The sequence below is a fragment of the Chionomys nivalis genome, chromosome 22 (genome assembly GCF_950005125.1).
Source record: "Chionomys nivalis chromosome 22, mChiNiv1.1, whole genome shotgun sequence".
Classification (NCBI taxonomy): domain Eukaryota; kingdom Metazoa; phylum Chordata; class Mammalia; order Rodentia; family Cricetidae; genus Chionomys; species Chionomys nivalis.
The window spans coordinates 16,251,855-16,259,974 of NC_080107.1; the positions used below are offsets into that span (position 1 = coordinate 16,251,855).

The following is an 8,120-nucleotide window of genomic DNA, read 5'->3' on the forward strand; positions in this document are numbered from 1 at the left end:
TATGAAAACCAAGTACTCCCGGCAAAGTTATTCAAACAAGCGGGAAAGAGATAACAGGATTGAAAACCTCATTTGCATTATAACAATAATAGCAAAACTAGCGCATTATGATGATTCTTCTTCACAAATGATAAAGGAAATGGTGTTTGGGATGACAATGCTGTCTTCAAAGCACACGTAATGAAAATATTTTAATTTGAGAAATTGTCTGGAGCAATCATAATTGTAAGGAGCTTTTTTTCTTATAAAGGGAAGCCATATACAACAAATGCTTTATTTCAAACAAAGACAAATACTTCAAATATATATGTACATATATGTAAAAGTATTTAATTAAAAATGAATAACCTTAATATTGAAACAATCTTTTTAATCTTGCTAGAATGAAGTCTTTTATTCATTAGGTAGATTATCAAGGTAAGAAAATGACTGAATCAGTAAAATGTGGTCTAGACCTGAACTAACATGGTCCTCACTCCACTGTGTCCAACACGACTGCTCACTGTTCACGGCCTGGGCATGCATCTCCAGCACTTTTTTTTTTTTTAAGTTAGCAATACATTAAAAAAAGAAATGTTTCTTCTATATTCATCTTTCAACTCAGTACATTATTAACCACTGCAGCACGGGGAGAAAAACAAAATCAAACACTGAGCAAAAGAAGACAAAAAAAAGGATCCTAGTTATCTGCCCTGCAAACCTAACATTTCCATCTTAAAGCTGGCAGCACTAAGGGGAAACAAATGGCCTCGCCTTGCCGTAGCTTCCCGAAGAGCCTTGGCTTTCATTTGCTGTGTCTTCTTTCATGCCTTTAGTACAACACACACACACTCACACACACACTCACACTCGCACACGCACACACGCACACCTCCCACAGACTGCAGTAAAAACTACCACAGTTGTCTCCTTTCTATAAGCCATGCAGACGTCTGCCAGTGCCTGAGAGGAAAGATGATGGACAGCGGCGGGTTTATCTACTTTCCATCCAAAATACGTGAGCCATTAAGAACATTATAAAAGGCAACAACAATATACCCTGCTTTGATTCAGAACCTTCCCCTTAGTGATTATTAAAAGGATGATATTTTTAGCTAAAGAAAGCAATATGCATCTGCAGCAGCTGGTTTCCAAGGAAACAGAATAATTTAAAACCATGTGGAACTCTGCTCTCTAATTTTCATCAATCCCCTTTCATTCCTAGAGGTAGCTTTGTTCAGAATTTATAATTCCTTTTCTTTAAATGTAGCTGCATCAATTTATTGTCTGCAACATATCCCAGTAACTGAATATTCATTTAGTCTTGCATATCACCTAAGTCCCATGAGGGTGGGAAGCTTGAATTAATCGCAATAACCATTTTGTTTGAAAATCAGAAATTACTTAAAAAAAAAAAACATTAACAATTAAACACACAGAAAAAAAATTCAGCATTATGTCATCATTTTTGAAATTCAGAAATGGTTCAAAACAAACGACAGAAGAGATCAACATAACACCTGAGCATAGGAAGACATTAAGTATATTTAGTATGCTTAGAAAGTTCGAAGTAGGTTTTCAGTGACTAGAATAATCTTTACTCAATATCCAGCACATTTTCTTTCCCATTGACTTTCTTAAGAATTGCCGCGTTGGTACCACCTATCCAAAGGTTTGCAGCACCCACCTTCCAAATCAAATCAAATGCAAGACCAATTTTCTTAGAAATTAAAGTCATTGTTGGTAGTTATTAATTCATTCAAATGCATCAAAAATACATATGGATGAATTATTTACAGCACTATTATGCTTGTGTTTTATTCCAGTCAACAGGTATTAACTGAATGCCAATGAGTCCATGACTGTGCTGTTTTCTTAAGAGCTCAAAAGGAATGAAATCCTCTCAGCCCTAAATGATCTTAAAATTAAAAACAACAGAGGACCTAGTGTGGAATAAAATTACTTTTCTGTCTCTATTACTATAAATATGTCATTATAAAAATCTTTCCTGGTTTTCCTGAAGGAAAATAAAACATAACGTTATGCATTCTAAGCAACCAGTAAAGTCAAAGCTTGGGGAATATTAAAAAAAAAAAAAAAAAAAAAACCTGTCGTGAGGCCGTGAGGCTATTGCTATCAATTCAATATGCGTTGGAATTTCTTCACCTTGACGTATCTGATTCACAAATGAAACTTCTCTGTCAGACATGACTTTTCTCAGCAGTCTCATCCTTCCCAGCTAGACTTGTGTGTTTTTAAAGTGAGAACAGTCCCGCGCATGTTGACAGCTATCTATCGATGGTTACTTCATCGCCACACCACACGTAAGCTTCCAATCTGCTGACTAAAACGCTGGGCGTGAGACGCAGGGAGAGAAGAGGGCTCGCATGCACACAGACCATTCCTACCGAGTCCACACTAAAAGAAACTGCAAACTGAACAACAGTTCTCAAAAGCTCCTTACTCGGTGGTAAATATAAAGACCCCACACGAAATCCTGTAGGTCCAGAGAAGGCTCCATTTTCTCAGGACCTGTGGAATCTATCAAGCTTTCCCTATGCCTCCTTTGGTTTCCACGAGTACAAGCCTTGATAAGAACACACAAAGACACACGAGTTCATCCACCGCTTTTGCTCAGTAACGTTTGCTTAGATGGATATCTAGAAGAAGGCATGCCCCTGGTGTGTTTGTGCGTTTTCGTGTTTAAATCGGGGAAGGGTTTTTGCAGCCACGGCGAACCAAGGCTGCCCAGAGTCGAGCGAGGGACCGCTTTCGCCAAGCGCCTTCGGGATTCCCGCCCCCACAGGATGCTTCCAGGAAAACTAAGCATTTCCTTTTTCCAAAAAAGAAAAGAAATTCTCTTTCCTTCTGCTTAGTATTATTATTTTTGCTCTTACCTGTAAATATGGTCTCCGTACTTGGGCTCCGGCAGAACACACTGAGGAGAGTTCACTCCGCCCTCGACCATCCATCAGGCCGCAGCCAACCAATAACAAAAGCCAGATCTTGGCGTCCTCCAGCTCCCGCTGCCTGCCTGCTCCCAGCCCTTGCTCCCTCCCACCCTGAGCTTTTAGAGGACAAATCCCTGCAGCAGAGGGAGGAAGGAAAAAAGAAATATGGAGAGACAAACAGAAAAGAAAGATTCCAAAGAACAGCCAGCTGGAGTCAAAAGTCTTGTTTTGGATGTAGGAAAACGGGGTTAATCTATGCCTCGCCCACCACAAATCAAAGCAAGCACTTGAGGAAAGCCTAGATAAATTGCCTGTCTCCCCTCACCCCATTTATTTTTTTTCCTTCAGTGGAAAAAATATACATTCCTCATTGTACATGTTGAAATACAGGCAAAGGAGGGAGACGGACCATCAATATTGCCTTTTCAAAGAGATCCAATCAAAATATATCAAACCATGACATCTCTTACGGTTGACATGACAACCTCTGCTTGGCAGTGTTTCTATTCACAGTTTGAGGGCCAGATGAGCAGAATATACATTTTAACTCAGAATAGAATATTCAAATATTTTAGAGTTGTGTGGTTTGCACGACTTCAAATTCCTTAGATACCAGCATCAATTTGTGAATAACGGAGCTAGTTAAAGATTAAAGAGGCGTCAGCCACTTGGTTGCTAAGTCTCAAAGTGACTAATTGGACTCTAATTTTGCTTCTAATAACCTTGGGCAAAATCATTTCACTTCTGAACTAAAAAGCATAACACGAATAAAGGAACAATTGAGGAAAACATCAAATTAGATTTATTTAAGACAGCAAAGCAAAATCATATGCAGTTTCAAGGGGGAAAATTGCTTTAAATAAAGTCTCACTATGCAGCTGTGGCTAGTCTGGAACTCGTTAAGTAGATCAGGTTGGCCTCGAACCTAAAGAGACCTGCCTGCCTCTGCCTCCTAAGTGCTGGGCTAAAGCCAAGAAAGCTAATTAAATGAACAAAGACTAAAAACAAACAAACAAAAAAAACCCCAACAAACAGTCTATTTTACATTTAAAATGTTACTAATTGGACCAGGGAGATGGCTCAGTGGGCAAAGGACTTTGCCACCACCAAGCCTGACAACCTATGTTCAATCCCTGGGTCCCACATAATGGAAAGAAAGAACCAGCTCTTGAAAGTTGTTCTCTGACCTCTGCTCCAGTACCATGTCATGTGAGTAAATTTTAAAACTCATTGTTAATTGAGGTTGTCTGACCAGCTATTCAAAGGAAGTTTCCTTGGGAAGACATGCACTAATGGCTGTTTGTTTAGAGATTTAATTTTATTTACAGGGGTGTGTGTGTGTTTGTGTGTGTCCATGGAGGCTCTAAGAGGAATCCCTTGAAGTTGGACTTACGTGTTGGTGTTGTGAGCTGCCTAATATGGGTGCTCAGATCTGAACGCTAACCCTTAGAAGAGCAGCAAACTTTTATTTATTTGTTTGTTTGGTTTGGTTTCTTTGAGACAGGATTTCTCTGTATAGTCCTGTGTGTCCTGGAAATTCCTTTGTAGAGCAGGCTGGCCTTGAACTCATAGAGATCTGCACACCAAATGCTAGTATTAAAGGCATGCACCACCACCACTTGGCTGAGCAGCAAACTCTTAACCAATGAGCCATCTTTCTTTTTTTTTTTTTTTTTTTTTTGGTTTTTCGAGACAAGGTTTCTCTGTGGTTTTGGAGCCTGTCCTGGAACTAGCTCTTGTAGACCGGGCTGGTCTCGAACTCACAGAGATCCGCCTGCCTCTGCCTCCCGAGTGCTGGGATTAAAGGCGTGTGCCACCACCGCCCGGCTGAGCCATCTTTCTTTGCCTCAATCTAGTGGGTTTTCTCTCAGCCAGCAGCTGCTATCTGTCACGGAGGTATGTGCTGTGCTGGTAGGTGATCCTATCTACAATGGTTGGAACTTTAGGAATTTCCTTTGGATGGTCTGTTCCTGGGTGGTGCCTGGGTAGTCTCAGTTTGTGGTCTTTTATCAGAACTAGGTATTGCCTCAGGGAAAACTACTGAGACTCAGGCCTCTTTTGAGTTTGTAATGACCGGGTCCTATAATCTGAAGTAGGTTTGTGAGGTTTTTCTTAGAGCAACTCAGAGAAGTGGTCAGGCTTTCAAAGCTCTGTGAGGAAGCCGGGCGACGGTGGCGCACGCCTTTAATCCCAGCACTCGGGAGGCAGAGGCAGGCGGATCTCTGTGAGTTCGAGACCAGCCTGGTCTACAGAGTAGTTCCAGGATGGGCTCCAAAGCCAGAGAGAAACCCTGTCTCGAAAAACAAAACAAAAAAAAAAATCAAAGCTCTGTGAGGGATGGCAGTAGGGGGTGGGAATTCAGGAAAGGAAAAGTGTCTCATTAAAGGTACAATCACTCCACTTATGTCTTTAGCTTGGTTTAAGCACAACCTACCTTCTGGGCTGGGTGTGCATAGAGGTGGGGCCCTCCTTTAGCCAAAAGCTGTCCAGTTGGAATGTTAATGTTCCACCTAAATCCAGCCCAGAAATTCTAATCCCTTGACCAAAAATTGTAATGTTAACAATGAGGAGTGTTAAACCTAAGTTCTCTATTGAGGAAAATATTTCACAAACACTGTGGTCTAGTTACCAAGCGAAGTTAGAGAAATCCTTAGATAGCCAGCATTTCCTAAAGCGACTACTCGGGATACCTGCATCACAGTCAGTAGGGAACTTGTTAAAGCAAGGAGCTCCAAAAGCCTCACCCACCCAGACTTAATGAATCTGCATTTGAACAGGGCGCGACTCACCACTCTTCAAGAGCTCCCTTGATGATTTTGAGGTGGCCTATTATCAATGGAAGTCACAGATTAGTGCTCCCCAGATGAAAAGCCTCAGACTTTACTGTTGACCTCACGGGCAGGGCTGAGGTGTCGATCTCATTTGGGAACTGTCAGCCTGTAAGAAATGATTGGTTACAGCAATGAAGTTGGAGGTATATGCTGAGGGGTTAATACCTAAAACTACCAATCGATGGCAGTAAACCAACCTACTGGAAAAATGGCAAATGCCTTAATAGACATTTCTTCTTCTAAGAAGACAGAAAAAAATGGCCAATGATATTTGAAAAGATGTTCAGCATCACTAACTGTCAGGGAAATGCCACCCAAAATACTTGTGAGATTCACCTCATATCCTGTGTTAGTCAGTTTTCCATCTTGTGACCAAACACCTGAAATAAAAGTCTGCACATCACACCAGAAGAGGGCACCAGATCTCATTATAGATACTTGTGAGCCCCATGTGGTTGCTGGGAATTGCACTCTGGAAGAGCAGCCAGTACTCTCAAACTCTGAGGCATCTCTCCAGGCCAAGAACCAAAGTTCTTCAATAGAAGCCATACCTTATATTGAACTGTCTAAACAGGCTCTTTAATAGAGCCTTAATGATTGTGGAGGTTGGGATGTTGCAAGTTCGAAGTCTGATTACATTTATTTCGTGGTATTTTTGGCATCCTTAATGCTCTTCCCTTGCCCAGCTCTCTGTCTGACTGAATGCGCTTCTAACTACCATGTGAGACCTTGGGAATGCACCTAGTAGCACACTACTGGCTTCCACCCACCCGATGCTAAGACTGTTCTCCACTTTCCTGACCCTGTCTATCAGGTGAGGAACCTGCCTGACTCCATTTTGAAGGCTGGAGCCTTCATGCTGTATTTTTAAAAATCGGTTTCTATTTATTGTGAGAGTTGAAGAGCTCTGTTTTCCCGGAACGTGATCTTTACCAAACCATGACCTTGTTTTGTTTTTGAGAATATCCTGACCCTGACCCTCCCTGACCCCTCTTAATCACACAGTGGGTGATCACATGATTTTTTTTAAAGTTTTTTTTTTTTTCCCTTAATGCTCCATTGTCTTCCATTTGTAAAACTACTAGTGATTTTACAAGAGCTAGTTCCAGGACAGGAACCAAAAGCTACGGAGAAACCCTGTCTCGAAAAATCAAAAAAAAAAAAAAAAAAAAAAAGACAGGGTTTCTCTGTGGTTTTGGAGCCTGTCCTGGAACTAGCTCTTGTAGACCAGGCTGGTCTCGAACTCACAGAGATCCGCCTGCTCTGCCTCCCAAGTGCTGGGATTAAAGGCATGCGCAACCACCACCCGGCCCCAGGGTTGCTCTCTTTCACGTGACTTAGGAGGCAGTTGCTGGCAGCTCTTGAGTGCATTCCAATAAAAATCAAACTTGCTTCAAATTTGTCTCCAGTTGTGGTAGTGGTCTTATTCTCGCCGTTGGGATTAACACTGGTGTTTTTAAATTTTTTTAAAAGATTTATGACTTTCTGGTTCTATTACTATAAAAACGTCACGAAACAGCTATCCTGTTAGTGTAAGCCTGGTCTCTGGCCTCCATCTTTGGAGGCCCCCGTCCCTATGCCTGGCCCTGTGCCCCCCAAGTCTTGACCCCTCCTCCTCGGAGGGTCAAGATGAACCCGCCAAAATCTTGACCACACCCTCAGTCTATTTAAACTGCTTCCCTGGAAGGTTTCCTCATGGTGTCCCGTCCCGTACCAACCCCTACACCCCACGCACCCGTGGTCAGATTCCAGACCTCTGGGTTCCCCTCTCCGGGGGCCACCCGAGAGCATAGGAATCCCATTAAACTGGATAGTTCTTTTTTTTTGTTTTGTTTTTTGTTTTTCAAGGCAGGGTCTCTTTTTGGTGCCTATCCCGGAACTAGCTCTTGTAGACCAGGCTGGCCTCGAACTCACAGAGATCCGCCTGCCTCTGCCTCTCAAGTGCTGGGATTAAAGGCGTGCGCCACCACCGCCGGGCTTAAACTGGATAGTTATTAATTTGGCTTGTGATTTGGCTTGATTTGGCTTGGGATTTTTACATCGGCAGAGAGCTCAAGTTAGGAAAAATTCCTAACAGTTAGAATATTGAACTTGGTGTAACTCAAATCTGTATTCCTGAGCCAGGCTCACCCATTTGGCTCTAAAATTTGTGTCATCTTTGAGTAGGGATCTGTGTTTCTCATGTCTACATTTATCTCATAGTTTGATATGGGGCCTCTTGTGAGGCATGGCAACATGGATGCTGGAAAGCAAAGGCTGAGACAGAACGTGGATGGGGTCCATACAGCCCCCTCAGTGGAACTGCCCCAGTGAGCCAACTTTTCTCTCCTAAGCCCACCATCCTTGAGAGATGGTAAAA

The 8,120-nt window shown here is 42.3% G+C and overlaps 1 protein-coding gene across 3 annotated transcripts in view; it reads right to left on the bottom strand.

Moving 5' to 3' along the window:
* The window catches only part of Csrnp3 (cysteine and serine rich nuclear protein 3), a 184,743-nt gene extending 181,810 nt beyond the window's left edge, over window positions 1-2,933 (bottom strand). For 2 of the 3 annotated variants that reach the window (XM_057755105.1, XM_057755104.1), the window contains exon 1: window positions 2,877-2,900. The gene's annotated coding sequence lies outside the window, so the exon portion shown is untranslated. Of the gene's footprint in view, window positions 1-2,876 lie in introns of all 3 variants that reach the window. The other variant, XM_057755103.1, reaches the window with a different exon arrangement.
* Between the last annotated feature and the right edge of the window lie 5,187 nt (window positions 2,934-8,120).